This window comes from Halyomorpha halys, unplaced genomic scaffold (assembly GCF_000696795.3).
Source record: "Halyomorpha halys isolate HHAL.00 unplaced genomic scaffold, Hhal_1.1 Scaffold139.1, whole genome shotgun sequence".
Taxonomy (NCBI): domain Eukaryota; kingdom Metazoa; phylum Arthropoda; class Insecta; order Hemiptera; family Pentatomidae; genus Halyomorpha; species Halyomorpha halys.
The window spans coordinates 622757-641372 of NW_027109183.1; the positions used below are offsets into that span (position 1 = coordinate 622757).

Below are 18616 nucleotides of genomic sequence, written 5' to 3' on the forward strand. Positions count from 1 at the left end.
AACTAGGAAATATATTTGAGTTTTTTTTTTTTTGCTTTGTTTTTTACAGATTAAGAGTTGTTTTGTAGGATGAAAATAGCCTCTTAATTAATACCTATGGTTAAAATTAGAGCGCAAATAATTCTTTAGTTTTTTTGTTGCTTAAAAGTTTTGTATTAAAATCTCTAAAAACGGACAAGGACGGGAAAATATTGTTTCCGATATACGTAGGTGTCCCGTATGAGTATTAAATATAAAAAGACACACAAAAATTAAATAATAGATTTGCCATATCGTCGCTAGATATAGATGCCATATAGTCGAACTGTGATACATCGGATGACCGAGAAATTAATAACATGATATTGATATTATTTAGACTTATTTAAAATTATGTGCTAAACTTATTTTTTTTAATAATAAACAGATTTTTTAGAACTTGGAGGCAGGTGGTTTATTTTTAACATGAACTTTTCACGTTTAATGAAAATGATCATTCAAATCAAACCAATTCCTTATGGAGTCCAAGTCCGGAGTTTACAGTTTCCGCAATACAGAGGTTTAATAAATAACAAATAAACATTAAATTTGAATTTCGTAGGCTAGGAGATTAATAAACATTGTCCATTAACAGAGGTTTCCGCTATGTACTGCAAGAGAAGTTTCAGTGTATATTAAAATATATTTTATGAGCAAGTGTGAGTGTTTCTGTTTTTTATGTAGTATATAAACTTCTCTTTCGTCTTGGGAATGGGTGAATGCTCTATCCATTAATGTAATGTAATACACTCTATACTAATAAATGTTAAAGATTTATAGCATGACTAGTAAATAGACGTCCTAATATAGACCGCCCCCATATGGGTCCCTTCCGGAGGGGATAGAACCAGTCGAATAGAACGAATCGAGGATGACTTTATGTCGAAAGATCACTTGAATGCGAAATGTTCTAAATAATAATAAAAAAACTAAAATATGTGAGGAATGCCTTAAGATCTATATGTATATATTTATATTTAACGTACATAACAATAAAATTAGAATATTACTGTACGAAATATTATGATGTTATATTGACATCATGATTATTATACTGAATCATATATTAAATGTCTTAAAGAAATTTTAGGCGAATATGAATAGAAAGATTTAAAATTAATTAATTGTTTGAGACAGGATTGGTTATCAATTATAATAAAAAATATAATCTCACACTTTTTATTTCTTGTAACTCCTCTGTTTCGACCATTCTCAAGGATCTATTGACTAACAATTATAATTAAACTCCAATTATTAAAAATTATTTTTGAAAAACGTACTGAATCATAAAATATGCTACATAATTTATATGACAGCCAACATTGTAATCATAGTATTGCAAGCTATTCTGCCTTTGTTGAATAAAGGATTTGCAAATAAATGAAAAGTGTGAGACTATATGGATATTGTTTATTATAATTGATTTAAAATTTATCGTATAACCTTAGTTTGATAATTGTTGACAATTTATAGATAGTTCCCTTCTTAAAATTAATCATTGTAGTATTAAAATATGAAGTATAAATATTTGGTCAAAACATTCAATAAGTGTAAAAAGTATGTTAAAAAACAAAATTTAATGTACACTTATATTATTATTAACACAAACGTACTTGATCCAATTTTACTCTTAACATTTATTTCACAAACTCTTCCACGTTTCGGCCCTCAGGCCATTCTCAAGGAGACAACCTATAAAAATTTGTTATTATGTTATTATTACATTATTTCCTCATAACATACAACTGTTTTTGACTATACCTTAAATATTGATGTCATATATTCTTTAAAATGTTTCTGGCAGGCTAATTGTCCATGTCATATCTTTAAAACAAATTTAATATTAAAATAATATCACAATAGTTTCAAACCCTGCTTTTAAATTGATTATTCACTTACACAATTTTTATAATTTAAACTTAAAACTTTTTCACATAAAATATTGTCTCTATTTAATTTTCCAAACATCATTAACAACAGAACCTACCTTTAACAAGTTTAGAACTCTGTTATCACTATATCACTAAAATTAATTTTTTTTTTTTACAATTTAATGAACGTTCATTTATAATTTATTGCTTATAACTTACCATTGTTTAAACCCATAATTATTGTATTTTTATTATATATATTTTTTTGCATTCATACACCCCCTCCCTTTTTTATTTTTTCATATATACATGTGCATATATGTATATATGTTTTATGTATAATATAAAAATAACAATATTTAGTCAAAACATTGAATAAGTGATTTAGTTTTATGTAAACTTACAACTAAAAATTAATTTAAAAATACAAAACAACATCTAAGGGGAATTATACAAACACATGGCTTTGAATGTGAATAATAGATTGGTTATTTCTTATCTTCAACGGGATTTTGTACTGAAAACAGTTAATATAAATCACTGTGTAAATTAAGTTAATAAAAAAAATTAGTCAAATCTAAATTTTTCAACACAATTTTTTAGACTTACTCTTTTTACACACAAATCACAGAAATAAAAATACTTCTTTGTTTATATAAATATGTCATCTAACATTAAATATATTTAGTAAATTAATAATAATTGAGGTCTTAAGGTAAAGCTGGCAGATTCTAAATCGGTGGTCAAAATGATATCGAAAGTTCCAAAAAAATAGTACAGCAGTTCTAAACATACTATAGCACTGTGACATCTAATTAGAAGTATACTTGTACTCTGGACAGTTAGATGTAATTAGGAAAAATTAAAGATCTCTTCTACTGGACCGTGAGGAACTTAAAAATGAGACTGGGACATAGAAACAGGCTATATATAACAACTCTTGAGATGCCTAAACCGCTGTGGAAAAAGTATTTAAGTAATCTAAAAAAATAACAAATCTATGCTATATTACCTTATGGAGAAAATTTCAGGAAAACGTTGTTTTTAATTATAATAATAAAATTATAAATAAAACCTATGTAGCATACTGATGGCCCTCCGTGGTAGATAGATTACTAAAATAAAATACAAGATGTTTAAATGTCTTGGAAGTAACACCCCGTCTCTAGTTGATTATTCTTTTTTTCAGTCAGTTAATGTGAGATGTGCGTTATTTGGTCTTCATTTGTGCGTGGTATTTTTCTGTACTGATAATGCCCTTACAGGAGAAACAAAAATCCTTTGTTTTAAGGGATTTTACAATTAGCCATATTCAAATCAAAACCGGAGAATTGTTTTTCTCGATTATCAGATGGAGTTCCTATTTAGAAGACACTGCCACTTTTTGTAATAAATAAACTCTCTTGTTAAAAGAAACCATACTCCAAACTTGTACACAGAAGTAGTTTTTTCGAATACACCTAAGTGGCAATATAGCTCCTGTAGATCGATATATAAAGATAAAATCATGAAATAGCTTCGAGGCGTTAGGAATGGTTGGCTGTAAGATTGAATAGATCCCGTAAACCCGCTGGGAATCCATCCATATTTATTTTTATTGGAAACATGGATGCGAGGAAAGGAAATCATTGAAGGAGTGACCGATATTTCTGAACCATGTGTAAAGGGCATGAATAAAGGGAGAGGGAGAGAGATTTCTTGATAAAACTTGCTCTATACACATACACACACGACTACTACTCAAAAGAATCTTTTTATAACAATTCATGTTCAGCAGTTTATTAGTTTTCTACCATAAAATATTTAATGCCTTCGAGTATAATTATTTCATCACACATCAAAGTTATCTCTTATGCACTTTAAACGTCTTTTTGTTGTTTAAATCTGAAATATTAAAATTTAAAAGAAATATGTCCAACAGGAAACCATTATAATAGAACTAGCATAGAAGTGAGAGATGGAAGTTAGTCGTATCACTTCAAAATCGACCTCTAGACAAAGTTTTACGTATACGTCTATTCGCAAAAGTATAAATACGATAGAATTTGGTAATAAGCATTTATAAAAATAGCAAGTTTGGAATAGTATAACAAAATTATATATTAAATTAATTAATGTAGATTAAAATAAATTATTTATTTGAAAACTCTATTTTATTCCGATAGATGTTAAAAGGCAAATGGGGTATGCTCACAGAAAGTTGCAGATTCAAGTTTGAGTTTTCAGAAATGTAAACATAACTCATTCAAGCTGGAAAATAGGGACAACAAATATTTTATATATCAAGAAAATTAACGTTATATATAATTAAATTTATATATAAAGGAGAAAAAAAAACTATTACTTGTCAAATCTCTGTCATATATCTTGAGGATAGGTAGGTAATAATTACATAGTAACATAATTTCATAAACATACTCTCAATTAACATTTCAAATTAAGAATCATCATGTCGTCATGCCCTAGGTCTCGAATTCACAAGAGAGGAAAGGGTTTTGACAAAAGACACAAAGCTCTAAAATATCCTATCTTTTTGAATCGTTTTCTCAAAAGTTATTATAGAAATTCAAACTGCCCCACGCATTTTAGAATAAGAAACAATCGGTTTGAATAATAACTTCAACAAAAAATTCAAGAGCAGGTTGCCATAGCCGACATTCACACTCGTTGAACCTTCCTAGGTGCCTCAATAGAGAGGTTTGTCCCTGTTTCGGACTGCTGGTAAAAACGTTAAAAAATATAGAAACGCTAAAATATAGCTTTTACTTTACAAATTCCAAAGCCAATAAAGACAAGACGATGACAATGAATCTCTGAATTGTCATTTTAATATCGCTATCTATTTTTCAACAAGTGAAGACCAGCATTGAAAAAAGTATTCCTACTTATGCTAAAAGAACTAGTTTTTTCACAAGAAAGACCTAAAAAATTTTAATGACGAGAAGACCGATTCTGGGCAGGTCAGAGCCATGAAATAATGACTAATTTAAATATGCTATGTACTGTCTCGAGATTTAATCGGGATACCAGGATAATTGCTGAAGGCAATTATCTAAAAATAAGTTAATTAATTAATTTATATTGAGTCCTGCAAAATATTATTATAATTGGATTCTTTTCCAAAGGCTTTTTGTGTGTTTACCAGTTTACCAATTAAATATCATTATATTAATAAAATGTTGTTACCATTGATTATATAATATAATATAAGGGGTGGTACTGTGTAATATAATAGTAAATAAACTACATAAAGTATTTATTTACAATTTATTGATATATGATGTTATTAAAATGATTTAAATGATCCAGATAAATGGTTGCTATAAAATATTACATTATGACTTATTGCCTAATATATACTTATAGCTGCTGATTTGGATGGTGTGTGTGTCGAGGTACGTAGTGAAGAAGTCTTCGCCGTTGGTGCTGTGTTGTAACCGTGAGTGTCATCTTAGCCTGGAAATTCCATTTCTGAAGAAGGGCTTTCTTAGGACTTCTCCAACTCCATGCTCTTCTCTAGCCCGTCTTCTTCTGTCCCTCTACTGCTTCCGTGTCTTCAATGTTTTTTTCCTGGTCTCCTTGTCCTGACTCCTTTTCTCCCACCTCCCTATAGAGGCGTTACCTTTTTCGACTCTAATTCCTCATTGGCTATAGGTGACAAAACGCCCCCTAGGTGAGCGCCCTCTAGGCCCGAGAGGGGATGGGAAAGTTCTAGGAAGGGTTTCTACCTGCTTACTTGGCTTCTATCCTTCGGCATTTAGCAAGAGATGTGTGAAAAGCTCTGACACACAAGACCAAGTGCGGTACACAAACACAGGTTCCCCTGTGTGTGTTGAGAGGGGTGTCTGGAGAACAGGTATTCTTGCAGATGTGGCTAAATCATATAACGACTTTTACCATATTGTTGTTGTCGGAATGTAAAAACCTCGATACATACCAAATAATTAACTACAAGAAAAGAACATTTTTTTTTAAATGTAAAAATTTTGTCAGTTCCAAACTTTTACAAATATCCAGACCATCACATCTGTCTTCACAATTTAAAAAATGGTTTAATTTATTAGTCACTCACTCACTGTTGGGCGCTACAGTCCTTGTAGAACCTTGGCCGCTGCCACCATTCTTCCCTCCCCATGCCTCGCGGTCTCCAGGCCTTTTCAATTCCCATCCCTCTCAAATCATCTAGCCACCGACGCCTGGGTCTGCCGCTTTTCCTTCTTCTTCCTGGTACACCATTTAGCATCCTTTTAGGTAGCCTACAGGGTTCCATCCTTTCCACATGCCCTAACCATCTTAGCCTCCCCTTCTTAATAGCACAGAGGATATCAGTCTCTCCATAAAATTCTTTTTAGTTCCTCATTGCTTCTGATTCTCGACCTGTGCACCTCTTTTACGGCTTCAAAGATCTTTCTCAGGAATTTATTAGTCAATTTTGTAAAAATATTAACAATAATACTCGTTTGGAAAAAATTTAAAATTATTGTCAGGGTATGGTAAAATAACAGTACCTGACAGTATGAAATTCCGGCACAAATGTGAATATATTATGAATAGATAATGAAAAACTATAACTTTAATCCAACAACATTAAAACATACAATAGCGTTCTCCTTTTTAAATTAACTTGGCAACTGACCGAGACAAGCCATTGTCCTACCATTGTTGCTTGTTCCCAGATGAGCATAGCTCCCGGGGCATTAAAGGAACAGAAGGAACCGAGTAGTCGAAAATAAGCGACTGGAAGGCAGTCATTATCCTAGATAGTGACTATGGACCGGAACTGGAGGCAAAAACGGCCAGTACTGAAACCGGAAGTGTAGGCGACCCGCCACGATAGCTCAGCCTGAAAAGAGCTGTTCTAATCTACATATTCTTTCGGACCTAGTATAGATAAATTCCATAGGAGAAAAAAAACCGCTCAATATACAGAGAGCTGCACTATTCATCTCTTATAACCTCTACAATTTTTGGAATTTTTATTTGATTTTCAATGGGTCATAAAAGTGACATATTTGGCGTATATTTTGAGAACATGGATTGTTTTTTCCCCAGATTTTCATAGCCAATGAAATTTTAAGATAAATTTTTGCTTGGGTATTTTTTTGATAGTCATAAAGACATAAATTGACACAAATTATACTAAAACAATTATGTTGGATTTTCACACCGTTAGCAAGTAAATTGTAAAAAATCGCATTGACGATTTAACGATTTACGCGTCGAATAAAAAAAGTGAGACGGTCATAAATTATTTGAAATAATTTCTTAAAACTGGAACAGGAGACTTTAGCATAGTTTAATAAAGCAATATTTAAAAAGCACCTGAAATTGTAAACGGCGTGAAACCGTTCACTCTCGCCCTCCGTGGTAGCCTTACCTATCGACTTCTTAAACAGATAATTAGTCTGTAGGTTGTGAAGTATCGAGTAGGTTGGTCGATGGACGGCATGTCACAATCTCACAAGAGGAGATCATAACACAAAAAAGGCAATCTTTTCCAACCGGACTCCGTTATTTCAAATAATTGCTTAAATCTGGAAGAGGAGACTTTAGGATAGTTAAATATAGATATAATATATATCTATATATCGAGATAAACTCTCTAGATTATGAAATCTGATTTCAGATAGAAATATTTGGGAAGTAAGTTACGTTGGAGGGGAACTAGAGAATGTTAGACAATTAACAATAACTGAAAAAGATAGACCATATGACACTTTCATGATACAACGAAAATAGAAATTATAAAAATTATATAAGTTGGGTAAGGATTACTATGTAATGCGGGATGAATGATCTGCACACAACCAACTTGTATTTTTGCATTACTTCGCAAAAATCGTCGGAATTATCATAATAAAATTCATTTGAAAAGATAACGCATGTATTATTTTATGTGTGTATAAATGAATAGGCGTCTCACCATTCTTTAAAAGTAACAAAGCTAAATGTCGAACGCTGTCATGATGTTAACTTTTAGACCAGAGACGGGACGTGACAGCCCGCTTGGCATCACAGCGACAAGTTGTTCCTGTTTCTTGTTTCCCTACCTCATGCTTTTCGTCATATAAAGCAAATACAACTCAGTTAGAATATTTAAAACCTAACTTAGAAACAAGGGGGGAAATATGAAAATTATTAAATATTCTACTTTTTCAAAGACATATCATTATAAAATAGGCACATATAGGCGTACTTTTCTGAAATTAAAAAAAAAAATACAATATTTGCCATTAATTATTAGTAATGTTAGTCAGTTACTTCTACAGTTATTGTTATTTTTTTTTTAAATTAAGACTTTTATTTGAAAATTTATAAACGAATGATCGGAGAACTCAGGCCTGATAAGAGGGATAAACAGAGAGATGAGCGAAGTGCTCAAAGTATCGGGGAGTTTTATAAAAATCTATATACTCGAACTGTAGGTTTAATAAATATATGCAAATAAAATAAAATGATCATTAAAAAATAATATTACTGATTTATAAATATGTGATAAAACTAAAGATATATAAAACATAGATTCAAACATCATGCTCATAATATTATTTTTAATAAAAGAAAAAGTACTTATTAAAATCATGTGATATTCTTAATCTGTTAAAGATTCGGGCAAAAAAATACATATAATTGTATAATTTCAATATCTTTACAAACAGTGCCGTTTGATTTCAAAATAGTTTCCTACTAGAAAATAAAATTCAAAATCTAAGAAGGGTACTAAAGTGTCAAGAAGCAGATATAAGTGATACAAGGTAACTGGAATACCAGAACCTTCCAAGCAAGCTTACTTACAGAAGTCCATCTATTTTGATTTAATTTAAGATAGTGGATAATTGATCATGGAGATCACGGGAAATTTATGAAAACTTAATGGTCTTATGCCTTACGAAGTTTTTAATTAGAATAATTTATAAAAACTTAATGGTCTTATTCCTTATGAAGTTTTTTTATTAACATAATTCGTGAAAATTTAACATTTTTTTTTCTAATGTAGTTTTCAATTTTAGCTTTTTTTTGCTCGAAATACACTTAATATTTACTAATTGACCACGGATAGTTTAAAATGAAAATTGTTGTCTATTGAGTCTAGATATTAATACTTTTTTTTATCCAGAAAATGAAGATTTCGATGTTTAAACTAATTACTGATATTTTGAAAAAATATAAATTTTTAAAATATTACTAAAAACACATTAAACAATCAATTTAAAAAATATAAACTTAATCGAATGTTACTCCTGCCTCCTATAATTGTATTATTCCATTGTCTTACACTTTCACAATCAGCGTTCTGCCAGCGCCTGAATTATGACGCCGTCATTTCTTCGTTTTCGAAGCGAAATGCCTTTTGTTTTTATCTCCTCATTGTTTGCGATGTGCCACTGACCTGGAAAGACCTTAATCAGATGGGCTGATATCAGGAGTAGGGGCTTCGTGAGGTTTGGTGTTGACTTCTATTCTTGCGAATTTGGCATAGTACAAATGAGACCGACTTCCAGGGGTCATGCCTCGTCAAATAATTGCTTTTCCTTGTACGATCAGAGTACCTATATGATATTGAAAACCGAACATACTCCAGCTAGCTGTTGAGTAAAATCAGTCATAATTCATCTAAATGTTTTAACATTTAGAAGAATAGACAAAACCTTCTATAATTCCGTTAACATTTCACACAAATTTAAAAGATTTTGGATTAAAAGTAGTATATGTTACATTGAAATCAAAACACCCGCCCGGGTATAACCAGTTTCCATCCGCTTACAAACTTAAAAATATGCTAATCCTATATATAGGATCAAATATACGATACGTGATCATATTACGTATAAGATATTCTAACAAAACATCTGCAATAAAAATTCGAGAAACTTAGAACAATAAAATTGTAATAACTTCAACAAGACTCTACCAATCTACACGAAACGTATGAGTGATTTAAGGCCCTATAAACTACACTAAATGGAAAAACTTAACTTAGGTAAACAAATTACCGCCGGAAATACAAAAAAATTGTTGAGTTCTTCTCTTTGATTTATATCTTTTCTGCTTTACAGAGACAGAAAATCAAAAGAAATTCATATGGGTTGGCAGAGCAGGAATTCAGCTTTCCAACAGTTATGAGGTTAGATTTGATAAAAATTCTGAGGATTTATAAATGTTGGACATTCACAGAAACAAAAGTTTCCTTAAAATCAACCACAAAAGTTTTTAATTTTTTATTTCTCTGAAAATTTTAATTGAGCATCAAAACTCGCTTCTGAATATTGTAAGGTTAAAATTTAAAAATCTAATTTAAATAAAATTTAAAATCTAATTCCATAATTTTTTTTTAAACTTTAAAAGAAGCAACCTTTAGTTTTTGTACTTTTTTAAAATAAATTTAAATTCATTTAATACAATTAATAATTTGCTTTTCTTATTGTTCACAAAAAAAAAGAAATATATATATTGATGATAATGAATGATCAATTGATATATGATAACGTTTAAATCTACACAGAATGATAAAATAAGAAATTGCTAAATTTCTGTATATTTTTTTCGGTTCCTATGGCCAAATTTTATCGGCATGACTAGTGCCCGCGGCGTATGCCACTTCCTCAAAATACTACATAAAAAAAAATAAGGGAACCGCAAAAAAGTTTGGGAACCGCTGCCATAAACCCTCGAAAACGTGTCGAATATTTTTCGACCTAGTATCACCAAAAAAATGTTTATTGAAATCTATGTTCTCACGACCGTAGTCTCTCCATTTTCAGTCATAGTTTAAGTCTTGTTCGGGTAGACCTCGAGTAAATATTCCCTTAACGGTAATCCTCTTTAATATAAATTATATAAAAATCTAATAAGATTTAATTAAATATGGTTATAAGTAATTAGTTAACTGGATATTATTTATTAAAATTCACTAACAGAGATACTCTAGTATGTATTACATACAAAGTTAATAACTTGACGCACTATCTTGTCACATGAACCTCCTAACACTTAAGAGGTATCAAAGTGTCATACAGAAACAAGTAAGGTAGCGCTCCAGTCATTAAGTCGGATACATACGGCCTGAATAAGTAAGCATAAGCACTAAGCTCAACTTCCACATTGTAAAATTTAACATTTCAGAAAGATGGGATCCGGAGTAAGCAAACTTTTCGATAGGTACCACAAACCCATGTGTAAATTTTACATTTCATAAAGTTGGAGTGGCGGTTAATGCGAAAACTCTTCACTTGATAAACATTAAAACCAACTTCAAAAAGTTTTCGTGACTGACAATAGTAAATTAGAGAAACCAACAATAAAAAAATCCAAGAGCTATAAAATATTTATCTATATAGTTATAACATCTAAAAACTAATTTTTAATCATTTGAAATTAACAATGATACATAAACCATATCATTAGCACTTCAAGAGCCAATGAAGAATAATAAAAAGTTTCCTCATGGGGCAATAGTTTACAACTTTTTTTGGAATTTTTTAATATTTTTGATTGTGACATTTTAGCAAATAGAGAGATTTTTATAGTTTTATTAGTGATACGATAAAAAGGATTAAAAATGATTCATAATTGGATGTTCATCGATGTTTTTTGTTGTACCTCAAAGTTCAATCCTGCCAAATAACAGTAATCTACCGTTGTGTTGTATAGCAGGATTTATTTTGCTTTAAACGATAGTTAAATGTGATTTAACTGAATTTGAAGGATCCTACACTTTCGACACTATTCTTCAATGAATGTAATATGTTATTGCAGAGTTTGATATGCAGCAGTTGGATTATAACGCTTCGATAGCAAACTTGTCGTCAGATAGTGCTAGGATGAGTTAGGATACCAACTTTATACACTCTGTACAAAAAGGGATTGAAGATACTATCTTGAGGAACTCATGAGCACCACAGAAAGGAGACAGAAATAGGTAACATATGAATTACTTTGAAGATATGGCCAGTCATCTAGGATCGAACAGATTAATACGAAATATGTAGTTGAGGAGGGGTTCCACACACTGGCACGATGTTTAAAAAAAAAGGAATGAGGTGATTAAATTAAGGTTTATTAGGTAATGGAAATAATTTAATCAATAATACAAAGTCAACTGTGAAGTACTGATAATCTCAATTTATTTTTGTTTAGAAAGTGGTAAAAAAAAATTTGGGCATCGTACTGAATATTTTTGAAATATTTTTATTCTTTTTTAAATTTTATATTGCCAAACGTAATTATAATTTCAATTAATAATAATAATAATTAGTGAAAATAATCAAATAAAGCTTAGATAACAATACCATTTGAAAGATAACGGAGCAGCAATATTCATTAAGTACAATTAAACCAATACATCGAATTAAGATTTCCATCCATATAACATAGTAAACAAAAACTTTTTGAGATCGATTGAAAATTATTGTCCTTTTTTTTACTTACTCTACTCTTTATCATTCAGTTCTTTTAAGATTGACGATGGCAAAGGTTCCTCCCGTTTCTATGAATTTTGTTTGGGACTTGTCTTTTTGAAAAATCACTTTACTGTTCGAGGTATAAAGTAAAACTTGATATTTCTATAGATCTGCTGATAACAAAGTACTCAGACAATAGCCATACCAACTGGAGCGAGTTCAAAGACCAGAACCTCTTCACAGCTAGATTAAACGCAAAGCTTAACACTTCAAGGAGTATGAGAAGCAAAGCTTACACCTTTATCGACTCTACTGCAAATACTTGACGCCTTTTTTTTTTGCCTCACAGAAACTCTCATAGTAATTTACAGAAAAGAATGGATTACAAGTGGAGCTAAGTCTGACATCAATACATCAGTGAATACAATTTTAATCATAATATACAAACATATCTATACACCGGACAGGCGTGGAAAGAAATTTTGTCCGTATTGCGTAGAACCCGGTTAGTAACGGGGTTAATATAAAATAACACAAAAATGAAATAATAAAATTATCTACATATCGTTACTTAAACAGTAGTCCCTAGCAAGGTCGAAAAAAAAACACAATTTTTATATACAATTAAAAAAATTAAAGCGTTATTCTTGGGACATCCCGGCCGTCGTTTTGTCGGATAGATAATTTATAGCCTACAAAATCATGCGTTTTGTAAAATTATACTTTATGACTTGTGGCTGAAAGTGAAAAGTATTGATGGGGAATAAAATTGTCTCCACGTGCAAAGTGGAAAGATTCAAATGGATTAGATACATATATTGTTACCTGGGACCTTAAGATTCAGTAATTAGTTCGTTTTCTATTTTAGTACTCCCATGCATTTAGAAAGCTACATATCAGTCGCTGCGATGTTATTCCTTTGGTCAGATAATTCCATGATGTGTGATCTAAATTATATAGCCGATTTTTCCATCTCTGGGACTTGAACTACTAATAATTAAATATAAAATCTCTCTGGCAAAGAATTTTGTTGTTTTGATTAATTTATTCAAATAATGAACTAAACTTAATAAAATTTGAAATAGAATACATAAGCTAAAAGTTACAAATTAACTGTATAATAATGATAAAATAATTGGTTTCAAACTTTTTTCTTGTTTACAATATAGGAAAAAACAAGGCTAAGCTCGATTTATTCCCATGTATAAAAAAAAAACCAATTTGTGATTTCACGGCGTTGGAACTGTGTTCCTATCCCTCTATCATAAAAATATACCGATAGCTAACAGTTCCAGAAGATGGGCCGTTGGTTATAAGAAGATGAAGAGTACAGTTGGTTCAATGATACCGAAGTTTTTCTCTGCATAAGGAAATATAACGGTTTTCGTAGAAGGGCGAGCAAGGGGAAGATAGACTTTATCAACTCTCATCTGACATTAGGTTCTTTGTTTATTTATTTCTTACTCAAAGTTATTTATGTTTTTGAAAGATTTATTTTGTTTTGTCACAAGAAAAATTAACAGCTAGTTTCGAAAAAGTTTCTCCAAGGACATAATCAGTTGTATAAATTTCCAAGTTTCTCGAACAGCTTTTGTTGTAATAATTTCAAACCAGAAATTATATTATATTACTGATTTAATATATTGATTGTTTGAGAGTAGTTAATATTATTATAAACACAAACTCTAATGATCCACTTTTACTCTCAACTTTTTATTTTAACAAAATAAACAGTTGTTTATTTTCTCCTCTGAGGTTTCGGCCCTTTGGCCATCCTCAAGGAGACAACCTTATTCATTGATTTCATAATTTATTAAATTGTCTTTTTTTTTCAGGCTAATTGTCCATGCCTTATACAATCACATAATTTCAATATAAAACTATTCTGCAAAAATTGTTTTTCCTTTTCTATTAACCCCTATTGTAAATGGCTGCTTGAGAATGGCCTAAGGGCCGAAACGTTGGAGGTTTGTTAAAATAAAAATTCTTTAGAAAATTATCATTTTTTTAATGTTTTTTATGTTTTATGTTTTTCAATGTTTATTAGATAATGGAAAACGTCGTGAAATCCACATCTCCCGCCCTCCGTGGTACCTTTACTTATCTCACCTTTTAAACAGACACTTAAAGCCAACATGTTAGTCGATGTACGCCATGTCACAATCTCTGGAAGATCATAACACAAATAGAGGCAATCCTAACCCGCCGGACCCGCCCCATTAAAACCCCCAGGAAGCGGCGGTCCTATATCATTTTCGAAACATTTGCTTAAAATGGAAAGAGGAGACTTGGATAGTTAAATAGAGAAATATTTAAAAAGAGCCTGAAATTGGAAAACGAAGTGATGCGAGCTTCATTTTATTTTATTGAATAATTGACAAAATTTAAAATGAAAAAAAAAAGTTTCCCTTGAATTTTAGCATGAATCTAACAAATATAGACCAGAATAATACACTTTTTTTTTTAATCTAACATAATCATTTCGAGATTTTTAAAAGTTAAAAATGAATTCCTAGCCTTGAGTTTGTTAGGGAACATACCAAATGTGCCATTTCATTTATTTAAAACATCAATCTAACGCAATCAGTTGTGAACCAAGAGCAGTTTTGTAATCCAAAACATGTTTAATGGTGGTTATTTCTAAGATTTTGAAAAAATTATATTAATGGAATATATATATTCCATGCATTAAATTGATAATTATAAAACAATCATGAAAATACTAAACATAAATGCTCAGAATTTCATGTGATTCAAGTTATTTCATTTGGAATGATCCAATACAGTTTAAAACGAAACTATTTCCTCAAATATTTATTAACTTCTATTTTTAACTAGTTACATAATTATTCTATAAAATAAATTTTCAATCTAAATAGATTTCTCGAATTATCAACAAATAAATTCATAATTATTCATTTCATACCCTTCTGAATACAATATAGAAAGTAATTTATTTATATAAAATTAAAAACATGCACCCCATCTCATTACTGCTCCCTACTAACATGCATATTCATAAATAATTATATTTATTTCTTCAACAAAATATGCAAATGAAATTCTCACTCGATTCGTGAAATTAATAGTAAAAAAAAAAAAGAGGAAGTGTGTGGAATTATAAGTTACTCATGTTTTCTTTGGGCCTTTAAAGGACAACGTGTAAGCAGTGCAGACTGATACGCTATAGAATAAAAACACCAGCATGTTTTCACTTTCACCCTCAAGACCACATATTCCAGTTAAGAACTGCACTCAGTCATGAAAGGCAGTTCATGAGTAAAGCTATATGCGAGGGAGCCGTGGCATGAAATGTTTTTTAACACGTACAAGTGTGAATAGGAATGAGCGGAAACAAAGCTGAGGTCGATGCAATCAGTGGAAAGATCTGGGCTCAATACCGCATATATCGTTGCTATCGCTCCGTTCGACAGTAAAATCCTAACCTACTTAAAATAAAATTATTCACACCTTTTAAGCAATAAAATCGGCACGTTTGCATCGTAAAACATTTATAACCATTACGGTGACTGCGACCCTACATTTTTGACGAATAAAATTGCAAGGGTCCGTTTTTACTGTACCTTCATAACTCAGAGAACAATGTTGACAAATATGGAACACAGAAGTCAAGTTATTTTTATAATTCATTAACGTCCGGATTTTAAAATTAGCAGGAGTGAGAGATACAGTATTTGGCAGTGGATAGGAAGGAAATAATGCAAAATTAAAAAAAAAATTAACGTTGCATAGGAGACTTGAGAAGTTTACAAAGTCATGAATAGCATAGTTAGTTGTAATGTAAGTTAATAGTAGAGTTGTAAAGTGGCTCATCAAGTATAGAAGTATAGTAGACATTTAAACTTAAAGGCGGAAAGCTTCCTGGACAACTATAGATGATAGAAGAATATAAGAGCTAGCTGGTATCTGGTATTACAGTATCAACATTTTTATTGAAGTTCTGTCAAAAACAGAAGGCTTCGACAAATATGGCCTCAAACGGATTTTTCCTTGCCTGACAAAACTGTGACGGTGGAACAGAGAAATTTCTAGCTCTTTGATGCGTCTAAAATGGTACGATACTGAAAAAAAAAAAATCAAATAGCTAGATTACAAAACTGTCAAAGACAGATTAAAAGAATATATAGCAAAAAAAAAAAATCAGAATTACGAAAATCAATTTTTTTTACAAATAGTATATAAATGAATGTCGAGACTTAATTCTAGCAATATTACTGTTAGAAACCTCTGGCTTAGATCTCTTCGAATAATTAAAAAAACAATGATTTTAGAAGACTTGGGTATTAGCATTGAGGATATTGCGATCTTAGCCGAAAATTCTATCCTGGAATCCGTTGGCTCTTATCCAATACAAGGATATTAAGTATAACTTATTTATTTTTTCTTAACTTATTTTTCTGTTTCTAACTTATTTATTTTTCTTTAACGTACTAATTAGCTTTCATTTTATTTATTCGTTTTTAGCCTTACTATTAATATTGCTATTTTACTACCATTTTTTCTATATTTATATTCTGGGATTACTTTTTAGGAATTTGATTATATTACTTTTTTAAAATAACAATTGAGGTGAAATTGAAAATATGAGGCTTATAAAGGTGCGTGAGTATGAGACAATTGTCCCTAAACGTAGTAAAATGAAAAATATAGAATAGATTATAATCATCTATAGTTTTCTTATTATTTACTTGAACATAGTTTTCTTATTATTCAATTTTTTTATCCGTGCGTAATGGAAGTTTTCAGGTTGTACAAATCCATAAATTTAAATAAGACTTGTATAATAAATTGAATAATTGACGGATTTCTGGAAAATTGAAATATGATATATATGACAGTAGAATGGAAAGGATAAAATAAATACAGAAAAAAATAGTATAGGAACCAAAAAAAACACAATAAATGAGTAAAAAAATGTAATATAACTTAGGGATAAATTACAAACATTGCGTTGTGTTTCAAATATTGTATCTTTGTTAATTACTGTATGTAAGTTTTAACATTTTCGAGAACCCTCCGAGGTTCATGCTGCGTCAATAAGTAGGTACCTTTAACTGGGGAAAAATCGATTCGTGCTCGAGCGTGATCATGATTAAATCACCTCCTTGCGCAGTCGTTTTTCAATAAATGTACTGAATCCCCCAGGCCTGTTGCAGCTAAGCGACTGCCTCATGAATGCAGCGGTACCGGTTCGAATTCCGCCTGAGGAGTCGAATTTTATTTCTGAAGCGGAAATGAAAACGTGCCCTCCCCAACATGGAAGAATAGGTTGGTTACCTCTAGATAACCATTCCTCTCCCGCGTATATGACAAGGAAAAGGGTCATTAATAAAAATAAAAAAAGTATCGAATCCCTGAACCTGCATGGCCTGTAGCGGTACAGATTTTCATTTTCTCTTGTTTAGATTATTTCCAGTAAGACTAATTGATATGATATGTATTATAGAAACTCAATATATATTTTTTGTAAAGTTTTTCATTTTGTGAGACCGCCACACAATGAAAAAAGTCAACGCTCCAGGCCTCATTCGAACCAGCAGCAAGCCTAGCAGATCTCAGATAGGTAAGACTCCGCCTAACCACCTGAGCCACGGACGGCCCTAACAAACTAAAGAGGTGGTAGAATTTTAAGAAATTTTCTTCAAAGATTTTCGTTGGACACAAAATTGTCAAGAGAAATATATCTTCTGAAATAGCAGCTTGAAGAGTTTCAAAAAGTACTTGGTACCCAATTTTCCAAGATATAGCTATATTTCCTCGGCTAAGGAAAGAAAGCAAGAGGAAGAAATTCCCAAACTGAGACTACCTGTAATAGAGATTAATGAAAAGTGGAGAACAGTTTGCAGAAAGAAGCTAAAAAGTTTACATCGCCTGAGACGTTAATCAAAGGGAACAACGGGCATAGTTCGAAACTGGGGCCCTTTGGAAGTCGTTAATGTGCCACTTTGCCTCACCCTACCTCATTCGATTTATATTACGCTTTTAAACCATCCTCTTTTCAAAAGAAGTAGAAAAAGAAAAGGGAAGAAAAGGACATAACTTAGAAGAGCAAAGGATTTCTTGTCTAGTCTTACGAAAAAGAACTAGATATATCCATTACTTCTAGCTCTATAAAAACCTTACTATACATAAGTGAAGTGATTAAATACAATATATTATTCAAAACACATCGATGTTTCAAATATGTTTTGATTTTACTTGGAATTGGACATACTATTCCAAAAATAGTACCATGGACTAAAATTTTTTTTTCTGCTAGGGTAGTCTTACAGACTGTCCTGAAGTTACTGGGATTGTAATGAATAG

General features: G+C 31.0%; 1 protein-coding gene across 1 annotated transcript in view; it reads right to left on the reverse strand.

Annotated features, from left to right (window-relative positions):
• Positions 1-18616, reverse strand: part of LOC112210031 (uncharacterized) — a gene marked incomplete in the record, with an annotated part of 706770 nt that overhangs the window by 614721 nt on the left and 73433 nt on the right.